The following is a 20,134-nucleotide window of genomic DNA, read 5'->3' on the forward strand; positions in this document are numbered from 1 at the left end:
AATGTAATATAGCCTCAAAAGGCACAACGGTGAGATCTGATTGGCCAGCGAGCAGCTATTGGCTTCTGATGTGTTCACTAAAACCAACAGTTTCTGAAAATTCACCTGAAGTCTGGCGTATCAGGAGCGGGAGGGAGGACTCACTCTCCTTGTTATGAAAACATCAATTACAACTTATTTTCATTGCCCAGTTTCCCCCCCCCCCCTCACCTCTCCTTCCCACCCCATCCCGGGCAGCCCTAATCAATCACCGGACTGACTGACTCTACCGTAACATATTCTGGTTCCATATACGAACCCGTGGCGCGGTTGAAATTAAACAGCCGATTTAATTTCTTAAACTATTTATTTTGACGCCTGCCATTAGGCGAGCCGATGTTCCGGCGGATTGGCAAATGCATAGCAGCACCGTTTAAACCAATATTTCTTAAACACCGCTTTGATATTTTTCGATGGACTTTCACCTCTCTCACCTTCCTCAAATACAGGAGGTCAGATCTTCCCTCAAAAGTTTGCAAAGTTAATAACTACAGGTATATGTTTCGAAGGTTTAATTTAACGATTGATTAATTTTCTTACATTTTAAATAAACAAAGTCGCTAAGTTATGTTCCAATAGGGTATTGAACTATGTACTCCTTAAGTTAACATGCACGCTTCCATTAGAACACAATAATGACACTTTGGGAATAAAATGGTGAGAGGAATTGCGGACTTTAAAAGTAATTCATTATTTATTTGAACAGCGCGCGTCTGACAAGTGTTTCTAATTAAATAATCCAAGCAGAATACGTATCAAATAAAATATAAATAATTCAGTGTGCAATCATAAGAAGTACCAATTACTCAGGCCGGAAATATTTTCTGCAAACACATTGATATGTTGGGCACCGCAGTCAAGGCAGGAGATGCCCACGTTTGCTGATAACCGGTTGTGAAATAATATCTTCTCTTAAATCACAACTGCTGCCAGGCACTTTTCAGGATGGGGATGGAAAGCGTAGAATCAGGAAATCTGATCTAGCAAAGATGGTCCGCAATATGAGTTTAATGCCAAACCTGTTGTTGAAATGATACATCAAGCAAAATGATGCCCAATATGGGGACAGGTAGGCATATAGAGGTTTCTAGGGACACAAAGCCGAGTGTCCAGCAGCTAACTTAATGAACAGAAACTCTTAGCACGGATTCAGTTGCTCACTCACACTGTTCTATGACTGTTTTAAATATTTCAGCGATCTGCGTTCCTGGTTAAGTGACAAATACTATGAATTCATCAGTAGCGATATTTTTAAAGTTTTTACATCGCTCTCAGATCGCAGCCACTTGAAGTTGCAAAGGGATTCAATGGCAAAAGAGGTGAACAAATCAATCAGTCTGATGAGGCGACCCGCTAACTCGCCTGCCTACAACCGCCGTTCACTCTGGGGTTAAGTTGTTTTCTTGAATATGTTTATGGCATTAACTCAAACAGTTCACATACCTAAGAATGAGAAAGGGGGGTGGGAGGGAGAGAGAGAGGGGTGGGGGTGGGGGTGGGGGTGGGGTGGGAGACGATGGAGGACGTGTGAGCTCCGGTTGCGCGAGATATATGTTGATACATTTTCAATATATTTAAATATCCCAATATTTTGTTTTAAATAACTTTATTTATTAGCACAAAAGCCGAAGGCAATAGTCACAGGGATGCAGTTATAAGTAATAACAGACAAGGGTTAATTACCAATTAATCTAATATTCACCCTCGAACCAATTAGCTTTGTGTTTGCGCATCTTGCCGAGTTCGTTTCTGGTTAACGCATTCTGTCTCTTCTTTTGTCTTAGTGAATTAGTGCCTCCCAGACGAAACCCAAAAGTGTGTCGATCACCGAGAAAGTTCGTTTTGGCACCTCGACAGGGCTCATTGGCACTCAATAGCTGATTGATTTTGTATCTTTTGTACCATTTTTGACCGAGCACATTTTCTTTCTGTTTTGTTTCCATACAGTGGCAGTCACTGTGTATAGAATTTTGTTTGAAGAACTTTGATGTGTTCAGTGAAAAAGACAATCACCTGTCGATGTTCCCGATTAAAACTGGGCGAGGAACCGCATTTCAGATAGCGTGGAGTTTCAGCCCCCCCTCCCCTTTCACTAAACAACACACACGCACATAAAGCCCCATTTTGCTTTCATCTTGGCAAGCCTCTTTCAAAAAAAAATCACTGGACAATATCAAAGTAACTTTCGCAGACAACACGCGGGGCGGGGTGACTCGAGAAGTTATTATAAGTTTTCACATAACTCCTACCGTGGTCTTGTTGCCCACTCCATATAGGCTGCTCGTGAAAACGATCACATAGTGGAGATGCTTGTTTTGTTTTACAACAATAATGACAACAACGGCTATTTTATATTAGCCACTACTTCTGTTGCCTAATTTAACTTTGGGGAACTTTCCCTATAAAAGGATATTTTAATAGTGAACTTCAGCATTGCCACTGGAATGAAACGTAAAGTCTCCCTTCGCCTCCATGACAAACCCAAGCAACGCTGTTAAAAATATTTGTTGTTTGTTAACACAGAGGACACCCCAATAGTCAACATATCGTTGCTAAGGGACTCTTATTGGTTTGTTTTGTCTCGAGGCACGTTCTATACAGGCAAAATAGAACTGAACACTCTCTTCCCCACGTTGAGTTTTATTAGATTACTTCGCACATGGTGTTCATCAAGTAAGATAACTTTTTCAATGTGATTGTGTTCATCCACGAACCCCCCCCCCATCGGACCCGCGAGCTGTGGGTTTTGATGACTTATTGTTAACATCCCGATGTTAACTTATTGTTAACACCCCAATTTTCCAAACAGAAACTTTTCAATTGAAACACAACGGCCATTTTACACCACTGAAAGATCGATAAGACACATGTAAAATTATAAGGGGCAACCGCGATTATTGCCATTCGAGGATGCTTACAAAATAACTTAATTTTAACCCTATGAGTGCACAGTAACAAGAGGATCCGTGCGAGGTCTCTCGCTTTTATGCAGAGATTTCAGAAGAGTTAAAACTGTAAATGCACCGCATGATTAAATCCATCCATCTACGGGCAAAAATCACCCTCCCAGAACAATTAATATCAAATAATGAAGTGTTTTTGTGACGTTCCAACGATGGAAAAGGTGATTTTTTTTGTTGTTGTCTATCTTTAGTTCTACACAACAAAACATACTACATACCGTAATGAAACAAGCCTCACAACTCAGCGAGTTCATTTAAGGTTACCCTTACAATCGACACATAGATAATATCAACTTCCGCGAAAATGAGCAGTTATAATCTGATAACCACTAACATTTCACACCGAAAATTTAGGTGGGTGAGTATCTGTAGATGAAATGTGCGTATATAATATGGAGATTGATAGAGGGACGCCAACAAAGTGATGTTGCCATGGCCGGACAACGATAGGCTGATAGAATTGGTGGAGAGACAGATAATGTTAGAATAATGTACTTTTCCGATTGAATTTTATAGTTAGAAAACTATAACCTGCAAAAATAACGACAGACCTCCTGAAACAGCCGGATAACTTCGCTCAGCTCAGCACTGGACTGATTCCACAAACCAGGGACTCACTTTCAAGGGCTCTACAACTCAAGTTCTCAAAAATATTTATTTATTTATTATTAGTTTTTTTGGGGGGGATTTGCACTGTTTTTCTTTTGCACGCTAGTTGTTTGCCAGTCTTGTCTGTAGTTTTTTTTTCATGGATTCTATTGTGAATGCCTGCAAGAAAATGAACCTCGGGGTGGTATATACGTACTTTGATGATAAATTTACTTAGAATTTTGAACTTTTGGTGTCTGGGACCACCTAACGTAGCCGAGAGTTGTTTGGAAATTGTAAAGCGCCCGCGGTTTCCATTAAAAGGTAAAATTGGAAAGGTCTGGGCATCACAAGACCATATTATTAAATAAAGTAAGATAGGGTAGTCCACTGGAGTTTGAAACCTATTGACCAAGAATCCAGGCAACCGCTTTGTACGGGCGTGTGAACAATCTCCTCCAGCACGTACTGTTTAGAGTTAAGTAAGAGTACATCCATCGTAGCTCACTAACGATCTGGCAGTCTCCTGAAGGGGGATGTCAAGAGAGACTCAAAGGCATGATGCTTAAGTGAAGGAAACCTGTGCTCTCTGGCCCAGGAAGGAGGGGCCTGGTTTGCCCAAAGTACACAGACTTGCGGCCGAGAGCTGGGACTCTGTGTTTGGGTAAAGCTTGAAGACAATGCCTGGCCCCCAAAGTCCACCTCGAAGCCAGCCCTAGCCATGGTAACCACTGTATTCATTAGTCCATGGTAGCGCTGGAGGTATGTGCATAATTGCACTAGCTCTTTCTCTCGCATTGGCAGACTATTTTCAAACAGCATAGATGTTGCTTTTTTTTGCTCTCGTGTGACATATTTACACCCAAGATTTTTATTTGTCCCACTTGTTTATGGCCGCCCAGCTCAATCCGGGTCGGGGATGCCTCCATCTTCTAAATACACATAGTTAGACCGCGACCCAAATCAATTTCAGCACCTCCTACTTTACAAACACAAAGAAACAAAAAGCGCACATCTTAAGCAATATGACGAAACATTCGCTTAAAGGAGAGCTGGTAACGAAAAATGTTGTTTTTGTTTAGTTTGACGGACATTCGTTTCACTCAGCTTTCAGACAAAATGCATACATTGTTCAACAGGTGGTAAACGAAATTACATAGTTCTTTTTATTTCGAAAAATAACTTTTTTAAAAAAAACAATGTAAGCTTTTTTTTGCCCTTAAATTAACGAAGCGGCGATTTCACACTTTAAAAATGTTTTACGGGACAAATGCGTTAGAGTTCAAAATTCTGTTAAATATCTGGACATCAAATTGAGGGAGGATAAAGCTAAAATATTGCGCGAGTTATGAAAGCATCTGTTAAATCTTGTAATTCCAGTGTTAAACTAACTTAAATCACATTTTAATGCTGTTTACGTTGTAGCTACATGTTGGTATGTATCTATTTATGCGCATTTTCTTCCATATCTATACTTCGAACTTTCTTTTCGTGTAATTCTCTGCTCTGCATAATCGTTGAATGTTGCCAACACGCCTCATCAATTTCCCAGTACATGTAAAAGTATATGGCAAATAAGGTTGATCCTTGAAAAGCGAAGAGCAAGAATTATGTGACAATACCGTTGGAAGGTTTCCTGTTTCTCGTTGGATGGGGATTTTGCTATTAGAAATCGCACTTAGTTTTAAACAGAGCCTTTGGGTATAGTATACTTAACATTCCAGTTTCCTGCTCAAGTCGCCCCATTTCTGAGAAAAATAGCGAGGGCTTTAAAAGGGAACGTGTCCTTATTTCTTAAGCTAGTATTTGGACAGCGGTCAATGAAACCGTAGCCACAAAGTTTTCCAGAACTTTAAGCTATCCATAGAATGTTAGGTTTATGAATTTAAGTTAATCTATTGAAGACGTATCTCACTGATTTGATTTCAGCGCAATAGCCTAAACCAAATCATTATTTTTTGGACTTGATGATTATGTGAAACTTTTAACAGATCATAACATAGTTCAACACAGAAGATGACTATTCTGTTTTTTTTTTATCTTCTACAGGTTTCAGCAACCTAAATGGAATTACCGACGTTGATTTTTCTGTCCTTTTACAAATACTTATCCAAGATCATTTGGCAGAATGCTTGTGATAGAACAGTCCTCTGTGGAAATGTTACATCCACATTCATTGTTTCAGAGATAAGATTAAGACTGCATCTCTTTGTCACCGAGTCATTAGCCTGTGAATCCCATCATTCACTATTTCCTCTCCCATAAGAACATAGAATTTAGATCATTACAGCACAAGTACAGGTCCTTTAGCTCACAATGTTTGTGCTGACCACAACACCAATTTAAATGAATCCTACTTGCCTGTGTATAATCCATATCCCCTCATTCCCTGCCAGTCCATGTACATGTCTACATGCCTCTTAAACACTGTGTGGTGCCTGCTTCTATCAGTTGCTGTGGGAGTGCATTGTGGGCACCTACCACTTTCTGTGTAAAAAAAACTTCGCCTTGCAAATCTTACCCCATTTCACCTTAAAACTATGCCTTCTAATGTTTGACATTTTTGCTCTAGGAAAAAAAGACTGACTGTCTATGTTATCTATGTCTCTCATAACTTTATGCTTCTATCAGGTTACCCCTCGGTCTCCAGTGAAAATTATCCAAGTTTGTCCAGCCTCTGGATGTAGCTAATGCTCCACAATCCAGGCAATATCTTGGTGAGCCTCATCTGCACCCTTTCCAAAGCCTCCACATTCCTCCTGTAGCAACAAACGTTGTGCTGGAGGAACTCAAGAGGATCAAGCAGCAGCTGTAGGGGGAATCCTGTATCAGGACCTTATGCAATGTGGCAACCAGAACTATAAGCAACATTCCAAATGTGGCTGAATCAAAGCTTTGTGCAGGTGCAACATGACTTGCTAACTCATAAGCAACGACCCAACCAATGGAAGCAAGTATGTAAACACTTTCTATACTGCCCTAACTATTTGGCCTGACACATTTTGAGAGAAATTTTAATAAATTTGAAATATCTGTTAGCTTTCCCCTTGCCCGTAACCTTTATTCCAATGAAAAATCCCTATATTTTAATGTATCTTTTATGAATGTTGTCTGACCTTGATGCCACTTTCTAAACAACAAACATATGTAGCTCTAATGTCCTTTTTTTCACTCAATACCTTTCTTCTCAATATTGTGCTACATGGCATCTAGAATGCTATTTAATTTTGAAATAACCTTCGGTACCTGAACCACTCTTTAAAAATCTAAGCAGGTCTATCCCTTAATATTTTCCCCTTCTTCTATAGAATATGATCATTAATGTACAATATTATTTGTCCTGATGAAGGGTCTTGGACTGAAGCATTGATTGTTTACTCTCCTTCATAGATGCTGCCTGACTCGTTGAGTTCCTCCAGTATTTTGTGTGCATTACTCAAAATTCTAGCATATGCTGAAATTCTTTTGTTTACAGTATTATTTTCTCCTATTTTGTTTTTGAAAAAAATTATTCCCTCACCATTCCTGTTGTATGATTTTGCTATTGTCCAAAGATATCATTGCAATTTCTTATGTTCTTCTCTAGACATTTGACATGTCCATGTTTGTTATTGGATGAATATTATTCCAGTTTCCCTGAGAACTGAATTATGCATACAGGCAGAATACAAATTAAGATCCCATCACCTGCCAAAACCTTTAATGAAAAATATCACAAACAAGTGAAAAATGATGAGAAGATAATAAGAGAGAAAAAGAAGATAAGTAGATATAAAAAAATAAAAAGCTAAGAATCTATTTCTCATCTTTTCTTCTCCAGTCCTGCTGAAGGGTCTCGGCTCAAAACGTGGAGCCGTGGTCTCTACTCCAAAGATTGCTGCCTGGCCTGCTGAGTTCCTCCAGCATTTTGATTATGAAAAATATTCTCTTATACGCTTTCTCCTTGCACTGTTTCTTTATTGAGACATTATCTGTAAAATCATGCACCCTTGTTAGTAACAAGCCTCTTTAATAAATAACTTCTGCAAGTACTTATAACCAGCATCCATTTCCTTTCTTTTAAAATATTTTCTACATTTCATTTAGCAAAGCATGACCTATCCCTCTTTTTAATATTTTGGTAATAATGCCAAAATATTATCAAAAATTTTGACCATGCCCGACACCTGGAGTTTACTTTGAAGCCTCACCGTGTGCCATTTTGGAACTTTACTTGGTAACTTTCCTATGGCAATATAGACCCTAAAAGTGCATTTATATGGTCTGTTTGAAAATTATTATTTCTGTGATACTGTTTACATAATATCTTATTGGAAAGGGAGAAATTGATATTTAATATTCTTCTTAAGTGTGTGCAAAAGGTGCAAAGGTAATTATTTACTTTTACATACTGTTTGCTGTCAAAGAGATGCAATGCAATATATAATATTTTCAATGATATTTTTGTAATTGTGGCAAGGAATAGAACGGAATGTTTTTCTGTTAGACATTTGGTATTTTTAATGTTCAGATATAGATAAAAGCTCTGTGATAACTGCTTCAAAAGTCTCAATTAGATAGGACTATCTTTTGCAACCTGAAATCTACTGCAAAGTTTTCCTGAAATTGGTTTTCAAATGAATATTTAATCAGAGAGAGATTTGGACAGTTGTATATATGAGCACTGGTACTAAGACTGCCCAGCTTGTTTCAGATGAGATCATTCCTTCCCTTTGCTTAGTTTGGTCTCAAAAAGAAGCAGCATAATATTTTAGCAAGTATGCTACAAAAATTCCTACAAATCCAAAGGGGTTAAAAACCTTACTTCAAGTGTTAAAATGGGGCAAAATCTTTCTATGACATTAAATGAATATTGTTCAATTAAGCAGGATGCCAAAAAAATCTGGTTCAGTATGGTTATTATGTTTCAGTGAGATTATTAGAGAGTTAAAATACTGATAGAAATGATCAAAATACCTTGGAAACCAGTAGTTGTTTTGCAACATGGAGGAGAAATACCTTTCATTCCACCTGGGTAACCTCCAACTTGAAGGCATGAATAATGATTTTTCCTTCCAGTAAGAAAATTCCCCTCCCCACTTCTATTATTATTATTATTATTATTATTATTATTATTATTATTCTATTCTTCTATTCACTTATTCCACTCTGACCTCTTACCTCTTCTCACCTGCCTATCACCTTCCTCTGGGTCCCCTCCTCTTTCCACTTCTGCTATGGTCCATTCTCCTCTCCTTTCAGATTCCTTCCTCTCCAGCCCTATACTTTCCCCACCCACCCAGCTTCACCTATAACCTTCTTGCTACCCTCTTTGCCCTCCCTCCACTTTTTTATTCTGGCATCTTCGCCCTTCCTTTCCAGTCCCGATGAAGGGTCACAGGTCAGCTGTTTGTTCATTTCCATGGATGCTGCCTGACCTGCTGAGTTCCTCCTGTAAGTCTGTTTGGCCACAGAAGAAGCAAAGAGCATGGCAGCATAATGATTAGTGCCCCCCATTAAAGCACTAGCATGGGTTTCCTTTGGGTGCTCCAGTTTTCTTCTGTATCCCAAAGTCAGGATTAGGGTCAGTGAGTTGTGGGTAGGCTATGTTGGCGTCAGAAGTGTGGTGACACTTGCAGGCTATGCCGCACAATCCTTGCTGATTTGATATGACGCAAGTGACGCATTTCCCTGTGTGCTTGACAAAACTAATCTCTTAAATGAAAATGCCACGTAGCACCAAGGATGGATAAAGTGATGTTACTGATTTTGACATGAAGGGATGACCAAATGAGAAATAATGAGGGAAGAGAAAATCTTTAATAACATTATCAAAGACCAGGGAGGTTCTGTCTGTGACTTTTCAAAATGGAGAAGGAGTACTTAGGATGCTTAGGAGTACTTAGGAACTTGATGTCTCCTGGTTGGGAGGCCACAGAAACCTATCAAAGTTGTTGGAAGGGGAGAGCTACCTTGCTTGTTGAGCACCTCAGCCAGAGTCTGTGGATCCCACTTTGGCCTCGAACCCACAGAAATGGAGCAGATGCATTTCGCTGTTAATCCTTGGGGTTTGTTAAGAGCCACAGCGCTCCAGAGATGAGCCCTGCAAAGCTTTAAAACGTTGTGAGTGTAGATATTCTCCCCAATTATTCCTGAATGAGTCTGCCCGTTTCCAGTAATAATATACTTATATTACAGGAAGGGGAGCTTCTTCTATCAGGGGGTGGTAGGAATGTGGAGCAAGCTGCCAGCAGAAGTGCTGGATGAGGGTTCAATCTTCACATTGAAGAGAAATTTGGATAAGTACATAGATGGGGGGGGGGAGGTTATGGAGTACTATGATCAGGTGGCTTGATGGAACTTGGCAGATTAACAGTTCAACATGGACTAGTTGGGCTGAAGGGCCTGTTTCTGTGCCATGGTGCTCTATGACTCTAGGAAGTGGGCATTGGTTGCCTCTCACTGACTGCCCTTAAGAAAGTGATGGTGAACTGCCTTCTTGAACCATTGCAGTCCTTCTGATGAGGGTTGTCCTGTAATGTCATTGGTAGGAAGCTTCAAGGTGTAGATACAATGAGGAAGAAGGGTGAATAAGTTACCCCCAAATGTCGAACACCCCAGTGGGCAAGCATTTTAATTTTAATTCCATTCCCATTCTGACATGTCAGTCCATGGTCTCCTCTTGTGCCAAGATGAAACCACCCTCAGCGTGGAGGAGTAACAGCTTATATTCTATCTGGGTAGCCTCTAAACTGATGGCATAAATATTTCTTTCTCCTTCCAGTAAAATAATTCCTCCCCTTTTTCCTCTATTCCCCACACTGACCTTTTACCTCTTCTCACTGCCTATCACTTCCCCTGGGTCCCCTCCTTCTTTCCTTTCTCCCCTGACCGCGCACCCTCCTCTCCTTCTTCTCCAGCCCTTGTCCTTTGCTACCCACCTGGATTCACCTATCATTTTCTGGCTACCTTTCTTCCCCTTACCCCTGCTTTTTACTCTGTTGTCTTCCCCCTTCCTTCCAAGTCCTGAAGGAGAGTCTTAGCCTGAAACGTCGACAGGCAGCATCATTTCCAAAGATGCTGCCTGACCTGTTGAGTTCTTCCTGCATTTTGCGTGTGTTTCTTTGGATTTCTAGTATCTGTAAACTTTCTTGTGTTTAAGGTTACCCCCATTACTGTCTGACCTTACCCCCAGTTCAACATATTGACTCTAGACGTTTGTCTCTGATACACTGGTGGGGAGTCCCTCCATGTAGTTGAACAGCAGTGTAATCCATACTTCAGCCTTCCATTCCCAACTACCCTGCTCTCATCCACTTTGCTCCAAAAGCATTGCAATGTTGTCCTAAATCTGATGAGTTTCATTGTCAAATTATGCATCATCAGTTTTGGAGATCATTTCGTTGTTTTCCCAAACCAAGCTGGACATAAAGGTACAAGAAAACTGGCAAATATATCATTTAGAGAATGCATCATTTAGTTCAAGATTCAAGATTGATTAATGTCATTTCCAGTACACAAGTTGAAGGAGAATGAAATAATTGTTACTTCAGATCCAATAAAGAACACAATAATAAAAACGCAAAAATATTATAGCTTATATACTTAGATTAATTTTATTATACATACAGTAGATGATTGCATAATTGTCCATAAAGTGATGCTATGCACAGTCATGTCTGACAAGAAATGATAAACTTGTGGTGGTGAGCTTGTGGAAGGCTGGGCTAATGGGTTGTGATGAACTACATATACCTGTCTGGACACGCCCCCCCGCTGACTGCTCCTGTGGCTCCTCCCACGGACCGTGCCTCCTCCCACGGACCCTGGTATAAAGGCGATTGGAGGCATAGCCCCGGCCTCAGTCTCCAGGATGCAGTGTGGTGGTCAATTGCTGCTTGTTCTTTCTTCCAGCCAGTAAAAGCCGATATCTCACCTCACGTCTCAGAGAGTTAATGATGGTGCATCATGGGTGGAGGTGTTAATCAGTCTTACTGCTTGGGGAAAGTAACTGATTTTGAATCTGAAAGTCCTGGCGTGGATGTTACATCATCTCCTCTCTGATGGGAGTCTATGAGCAGAGTGTGCAGTATCCTTAATGGTATTACGGGCCTTTCTCCAGTACAGTTCTGTATGTATGGCTTTGTTGGGGGGTAGGCTTGTGCTGGCGACGCACTGGGCAGTTTTGACTACCTGTCTGTTTACCACAGTGCATTTTCTGTACCATGCAGTGATGCGGCATGTTAGGATGCGCTCTATTGCACATTTGTCGAAGGACATTAGTATTGAAGTGTATAATCCAGCTTCTTCAGAAAGTAGAGGCATTTGTGAGCTTCCTTGATTGTGTAAGATGTGTTCTTGTACCATGAAAGTTTGTGCAAGATGTGAATTCACAGGAGTTTGAAACTGCTTGTAGTTTCCACTACTGTGCTACTGTTGTAAAGAGGGGTGGTAGTTATTGGCTAGAATATTTACTTTCTTTATCATGTATAGTATTATATATATTAATAGTATAATATATAGTTCTTAAAGCATTTCTATACACTTTTCTATTCTGTACGGAACTTAACTAATACAACTATGTTTTAAGTATTTCCGTAAGTATTAATTATAGGGTTGGTACAGCACAAGAGGCCATTCATCCCATTAATTTCATGCTGTCTACTTCAGAATCTGAAACAGAATCAAGTTTACTATTACTGACATATTGTAAGTCATGAAATTTGGTCATTTTGTGGTGCCAGTACAGAGCAAGACATAAAATATTCTATAAGTTGCAAATATAAACAAATAATGCAAATGAACAATAAGGTAATGTTCATGAGTGATTAGAATGATCAGAAATCTGATGGCAGATGGAAAGAGACTGTTCTTAAAACATTGAGTGTGGTCCTCAGGCTTTTGTAATCCCCTCCCCGATAGTGGTACAACAAAGGGGGCATCTCCCAGATGGTGAGGGTCTTCAATGATGCATGCTGCCTTCTTGAAGTACTGCCTCTTGAAAATCTCCTCGATTGAGGAGAGGGCTGTACCTGTGGTGCGACTGCCAGAGTTTGTGGGCCTCCACAACCTCTGGTGATCCTATGCGTTGGAGCCTCCATTCCAGGCTGTGATGCATCCTGTCAGAATGCTCTCCACTGTACACCCGTAGAAATTTGCAGGCACCATTGGTGACATAGCAAATCTCATCAAACTCCTAATGAAGTAGAACCACTGGTAGGCTTTTTTTTGTGATTGCATCAATGTGTAGGTTCCAAGATAGATCTTCTGGGAGGGTGACAAAGCTGCCCACCCTCTCCACCACAGACCCATTAATGATGACTACTTTGTGTTTTCCTGACTTCCACTTCCTGAAGTCCACAATCAATTCCTTTATCTTGCTGATACTGAATGCAAGATAGCTGTTGTGACACCACTCAACTGGCCAATCTATCTCATTGCAGTGCAATCTCTTTAGTCTCATTCCCCTTTTCCACATAAACCTGGAAGTTATTTTCCTTCAAGTTACTATCTAAATCTGTTATGTAAGTCCTAATCAGCTTAATTTTTAATAGCTCACCCAGGCAATGAATTCCAGATGATCACCACTCACTTTTTAATACAAAATTGAGAGAAGGTGCAGTGTTTTGGTTTGTGGAGGTATGAGGCCAATATTCAAAGTTCAAAGTTCAAAGTAAAATTTATTATCAGAGCACATACATGTTACCACACACAACCCTGAGATTCTTTTTCTGCAGGCATACTTATCTATAGAACAGTAACTATAAACTGTAAGCAAGCTATGCAAATGGAGATAATAAATAAATAGCAATAAATAATGAGCATGAAATAACAATATAACAGAATCCTTAAATGAGTCCCATTCGTTCATGAGCCTAGCGGTTGAGGGATAGTAACTGTTCTTGAACCTGGGGGTGCGAATTCTGAGGCACTTACACCTTCTATCTGATGGCAACAGCGAGAAAACGGCATGGCCTGGACGGTGAGGATCTTTGATTATTGATGTAGATGTGATCAATGATTTTACCCGTGATGTACTGGGCCAAATCCATTACCTTTTATAGGATTTTCCACTCAAAGGTGTTGGTGCTCCTTGCCAGTCACCACACATCTATGACAACATGCCAAATCTCTGCAGACTCCTGAGGAAGTGGAGGTGCCGTTGTGCTTTCTTCACAGTAACATGTATATGATGGGTCCAGGGCAGGTCCTTTGAAATAGTGACACCCGGGAATTTAGAGTTGCTGACCCTCTCCACCTCCGATCCTATGGTGATTACTGGCTCATGGACCTCTGGTTTCCCTCTCCTGAAGTCTACAGTCAGTTCTTTGGTCTTATTGACATTGAGTGAGAGGTTGTTGTTATTACACCACTCAGCCAAGCTTTCAGTCTCCCTCCTGTAAGCTGATTCATCACCTCCTTTGATATAGCCCACAGCTGTGGTGTCATCAGCAAACTTGTATATGGTGTTGGAGCTGTACTTAGCCACACAGTCACAGGTGTAAAGCGAGTAGAGCAGGGGACTAAGTACACATACCTGTGGTGCTCCTGTGCTGATAGAGATTGTGGAGGAGGTCCAAATTTGGATAAATTGATTGGGGTCTGCAAGTGAGGAAATTCGGGATCCAATTGCACAAGGGAGTATTGAGGCCCAGATCTTGGAGTTTACTGATTAGTTTTGAGTGAATGATGGTGTTAAATGCTGAGCTGTAATCGATAAAGAGCATCCTAATATTTGCATCTTTGCTGTCCAGATGTTCCAGAGTTGTGTGAAGAGCCAACGATTTAGCATTTGCTGTAGACCTGTTGCTTCGGTAGGGGAAATTGGAGTGGATCCAAGCCACCATTCAGACAGGAGCTGATATGCTTCAACACCAGCCTCTCAAAGCACTTCATCACTGTGGATGTAAGTGCCACTGGGCGATACTCATTTATACGGGTTACCGCACTCTTCTTGGGCACAATTGAAGCCTGTTTGAAAAAAGTGGGTACCACACACTGCAGGAGTGAGAGGTTGAAGATATCCATGAATCCACCAGTCAATTGGCCAGAACAGGCCTCCAGCACTCAGCAAGGTCCTCCATCTGGATTGAATGCCACCTTGGATTCACTGCCTTGAAAGCAGCCTGCCCGTCAAATTTAGACTGAAACCAAAGAATCATCGGGAGACATGGGGATGCGCGATGGTTCCTCCCTATTCAAGATGAGCGTAGAAGGCATTGGGTTCATCTGGAAGTGAAGCTCTGCTGTCCCTGTATCATGAAATTTAGCTTTGTTGGTGGTAATGGCATTCAATCCCTAACACAGCTGTCGAGTATCCCTCCTTGATTCCAGTCTAGTCTTGGATCGCCACTTCCCCTGAGAGATGTCTTTCTGGAGATCATACCTGCACCTCTTGTAGCATTCTTGATCTCCAGACTTGAATGCCTCTGACCAGGCTCTTAGCAGGTTCCAGGTCTCATTATTCATCCGGGGCTTCTGATTGGGGAAAATCCCAAACGATTTTGTAGGAACACACTCATCTACAGCTATTTTAACAAAGTCTGCAACCACCCTGGTTTATTCATTCAGGTCCTCATATGAGTTCTTGAGCATTGTTGCCAGAATGATAGCTGGCATCTGGCAATGCCACCACGATGGTACCCTCTTTGCTGCAGGTACCACCATTAACCGACCTACAGATGAACCATGTGAAGTTTAACATGAATGGCCCCAATCTGTTTAAGATTATACAGAAATAATTTCTTATAGAGACCGCTGGCAATCTCCAGCCTGATGTCAGCATTGTGCCAGAGTCTGGCCAATCTCTATTTTATTTACTGTACTTAGGATTAACACTTGTCGGAGTTTACAAAGGAAGGGTGAGATACTTGGCATTTCAATGCAGCACATTGCTTGTTTTTGATGATTGTATCAGTCAAATTGAAGTCTTATCTTTCTCTCATTTCCAAATATACAGAAGATTGAGATTTCCGCTGGGCAAATGTTTTCATTTGCCTGAACTCTGATAATGACTGAGTCCAGTATTTACTTGCATTAGGTGAATGCAAGAGGCCACTAGACTACAACACTCACACTGTTTATATACCATGTTGAATGACAGAAAAAAATCAAAAGGACACTGGAGGGTGAGGAAAGACACTGAACCACAAGGAGGAAAAAGGGCAGAGTCCATAAAGTAGTTATATTAAAGGAAGGAGAGGCAGAGTAACGAGTAATTTTACATTTGCACTTCAAAGGGTAACATGCTTAAATACGAACCATCCCGAACCCAGATGGATAACTTCACTTAACTCAACACCGAATTGATTCCGCAACCTCTGGATTCACTTTCAAAGACTCTGCAGCTCATGTTCTGAGCACTATTTACTTGTTATTATTATTATTTTTTGTATTTGTGGAGTTTGGCTTCTTTTGCATACTTGTCAGTGTCTGTGTATAGTTCTTCATTAATTTTATTGTATTACTCTGTCCTATTGTGAATGAATATGCACGAAAATGAATCTCAGGATAGTACTTGATGACATATGCAGTACTTACTTTGCTAATAAGTTTACTTGGAACTTTGACCTTTGAAATATCACAGTATTAACTGCAGGGTTACACCCCAAATAGTAGCTTTTCTTTCTCCTTCAGGTATTGTTCAGCTTCCTGAATGCTCAGCCTAGCAACATCTGAACCTGGATGAAACATCCAATGTTATATCATGCTTCCAGCCAGCTGAGTTCCTAGTTAGATGCTCTAGACTGTGTTTATGTTCATCGGGGAGATGAAGTGAATTATGAAATAGTGGTTAATAGGTCCATCGCTCCATATGAATCCTCTTGCTCTTATTCTTGGCAATCATCCTGAACTTTGATCCCACCTTGAGCAAGGATAAGACTATATCCAAATACTTCTTTAATCCTTAGCTCCATCTCCTTGTCTTTCCTATCCCTCCACCAGCAGCAGAAGACACACAGTGGCCACTTTATTAGGTGGTATACAGCAATGTGTCCACTAAGTGTAAATGCATCTGTGCTCAGATATACTTGGTCAACTTGGAAGAAAATAATGAAGCTGGACCTCCCCGACCACCACGGGGATTGACTCTTCTGTCTTATACATATACAAAACAGATAACATTCAGCCCACCTGGTCCACTCTAGTTTCAGCACAATTCCATTAGTCTTCTTCTTCACCTCCTTATTTTTCTGGGATGTGGGAGGTAACTTGGGCACCATAAGGAAACCCACTGGCTCACGGAGAGAAAATAGACTCCATGAGCCAGCGCTGGAGGTCAGGATCCAACCCAGGTCTCTGGAAATGTGAGGCAACAGCACTAAGCTGCTCTGCCACTCTGCTGCCCTCTGTCAATATCACTCACAATTCAATAGTCATCTCAGAGAGCAAAGATAAGCCCAGGTTTTCTTTCTCTTCCACCATGGTAGCAGTTTAACTGCTCTCTAGTAGCTATGGGTTTGCACCCTTGGCCCCAAGACATGAATTCAAATCCCAGAGATCAGCTGGGAATTTAACTTAAAGTAGCAAAATACCATTGATAATAGTAACCACTATACTTTTGATAATATCGTCGAACGTGGCAATGATAATGAGCGGCATGGTAACGTGGCAGTTCGCACAGTCACTTTACAGAGCAGCGATCACCGATCAGGTTTCAATCCTGCCGCTGTCTGTAAGGAGTCTGCACGTTCTCCTTGTGACCACGTAGGTTTCCTCCTGGAGCTCTGGTTTCCTCTCACATTCCAAAGACGTTCAGTCAGTGTTAGCGAGTTGCAGGTGTGCTACGTTGGTGCTGGAGGCATGGTGACACTTGCTGGCTCCCCCCAGGTCAGTCCTCGGACTGTGTTGGTTATTGATGTAAACAATGCACTTCACTGTGTTTTTTGACGTTTCGATGGACATGTGACAAATAACGTTAATATTTATCTCTCTTTATCTATATAACTATAAAGGTATTGGATTGTAAAACTCATCTGCTTCACTAATGCCCTTTGGGGAAGTACATCTCCCATTCTAAACCTCTTGCCTGTATATGTCTCCAGACACACTAGAATGATCAAGTCTTAATAGCAAGGAAACACTGCAAGTTTCTGAAATGTGAAAACAAGACTGTAAAGGAACAGCTGGCCAGCTGTGCCTTGGACCGGCGAAAGACACAAATTTTGGTTTGAAGATCCCTCATTAAGACTGGGAAACTGAGATTAAAGGTAGATTTAATTTACAGAGAAAAGGGATGGAGATAGAGTGAAGGTGCAGCTAGTCGAGCTGCTGCCTCACACTCCTGCAATTTGAGTTAATTCTTGACCTCCGGCTCTATCTATGTGGAGTCAGCATGTGCTTTCCGAGACCATGGCGGTTTCCTCAGGTGATCCTAAAGATGTGAGACTAGGTCAGCAAGTTGTCCCTTTGTGTAGGTGAGAGTTAGAGTGGGAGAGGCGATGAGAATAGGGGGAGAATCAGTGTAAGTACAGTACACAACTTATAGACTCACATTCAAGAACTCAATGACTCATGATCTCAGTATTACTTATTTACTTCTGAAGGATTACTTGCACGATCTCTCTTCTTTTGCACATTGGATGTTTGTTAGTCTTTGTTATATTGTATGGTGAAAGGCCTTGGTAGAGTGGATGTGGGAAGGAAGTTTCCTCTGGTGGGAGAGTCTAAAACCAGAGGTTACAGCCTCTGAATAGAGGGCTGTCCTTTTAGAACAAAGATGAGGAGGAATTTCTTTAGCGTGACAGTGGTGAATCTGTGGAAATTTGGTCAGGGCTTGAAAGGTTAAAGGGAGAAGGCAGGAGATCAGCCATGAGGAAATGGCAGAGGAGACTTGATGGGCCAAATGGCCTAGTTCTGCTCCTATATTTTATGGTCTTATGGTTATGTATAGCTTTTTATAACTCTTGTTGCATTTCTTTATTTTCCTGTGAGTGCCTTAAAAATGAACTTCAAGGTCATAAATGGTAACATTTATGTACGTGGATCATAAATTTATGTTGAATTTTAAGTCTTACATTTACTTTGAAATGGGTGCATATACTCAGTGAGGTGAAGACGCTGCTTGTGTATTGGTGTGATTCTGTGACAGTAGGGAAGAACTGTGAAAAGGCAGAGAGCTAGAAAAATTGATTGGAGCCAATTTAATGTGTGTAAAGACTACCGTAGTTCATAATGGTGATCATGTCTTGAAGAGGTGCAAATAGGAAAAAAATTAAAATAATCTGAAATTACCAGAGAAAGAAGTAGGATATCTGTCGGAAATGTACAGATCAGGTGTAGAATGGCTGATAAATCTATAATAAAAAGTAATCTGCAGCATTGGATGATTTACTGGATATTTCACTTTAAGTCTTCCATTTATGTTCTGATTATAAGATCATAAGATACAGGAGCAGAATTAGGCCATTTGGCCCATCAAGTCTGTTCTGCCATTTCATCATGTCTGATCCAATTTTCCCCTCAGCCCCAATCACTTGCCTTCTCTTGTATCCTTTCGTGCCCTGACCAATCAAGAACCTATCATCCTCTGTCTTAAATATACATGAAGACCTGGCCTCCTTAGCCCCCTGTAACAATGAATTCCACAGATTCACTACTCTCTGGCTAAAGATATTCCTCCTCATCTCCGATTTTAAAGGACTCCCTTTATTCGAGGCTGTGTACAATGGCCTTAGACACCCCAGCATAGGAAACATCCTCTCCACATCCACTCTACCAAAGCCTTTCACTATTCCACCCCTCATCCTTCTGAATTCTAGTGCATACAGGTCCAGAGCCATCAAACATTCTTCATATGACAAGCCATTCAATCGAGCAATCAAGTCAAGTCACTTTTTATTGTCATTTCGACCATAACTGTTGGTACAGTACACAGTAAAAACGAGACAACGTTTTTCAGGACCATGGTGTACATGAAACAGTACAACAACTACACTGAACTACGTAATAACAACACAGAAAAAAACTGCACTAGACTACAGACCTACCCAGGACTTCATAAAGTGCACAAAACAGTTCAGGTATTACAATAAATAATAAACAAGACAATAGGCACAGTAGAGGGCAGTAAGTTGGTGTCAGTCCAGGCTCTGGGTATTGAGGATCCTGATAGCTTGGGTGAAGAAACTGTTACATAGACTGGTTGTGACAGCCCGAATGCTTCAGTGCCTTTTCCCAGATGGCAGGAGGGAAAAGAGTTTGTATGAGGGGTGTGTGGGGTCCTTCATAATGCTGTTTGCTTTGTGGATGCAGCATGTAATGTAAATGTCCATGATGGCAGGAAGAGAGACCCCAATGATCTTCTCAGCTGACCTCACTATCCGCTGCAGGTTCTTGTGATCCAAGATGGTGCAATTTCCGAACCAGGCAGTGATGCAGCTGCTCAGGATACTCTCAATACAACCCCTGTAGAATGTGTTGAGGATGGGGGGGTGGGAGATGGACTTTCCTCAGCCTTCGCAGAAAGTAGAGACACTGCTGGGCTTTCTTTGCTATGGAGCTGGTGTTGAGGGGCCAGGTGAGATTCTCTGCCAGGTGAACACCAAGAAATTTGGTGCTCTTAA

The 20,134-nt window shown here is 41.0% G+C and overlaps 1 long non-coding RNA gene across 1 annotated transcript; it reads left to right on the forward strand.

Moving 5' to 3' along the window:
- The first annotated feature begins 77 nt into the window (after nt 1–77).
- Nucleotides 78–7,624, forward strand: LOC132395365 (uncharacterized). The gene is made up of 4 exons (XR_009512586.1): nt 78–533; nt 1,235–1,358; nt 1,824–6,544; nt 7,411–7,624. It is a non-coding gene; the product is annotated as an uncharacterized LOC132395365 (long non-coding RNA).
- The last annotated feature ends 12,510 nt before the right edge of the window (nt 7,625–20,134 follow it).

This window comes from Hypanus sabinus, chromosome 6, assembly GCF_030144855.1.
Source record: "Hypanus sabinus isolate sHypSab1 chromosome 6, sHypSab1.hap1, whole genome shotgun sequence".
Lineage (NCBI taxonomy): Eukaryota > Metazoa > Chordata > Chondrichthyes > Myliobatiformes > Dasyatidae > Hypanus > Hypanus sabinus.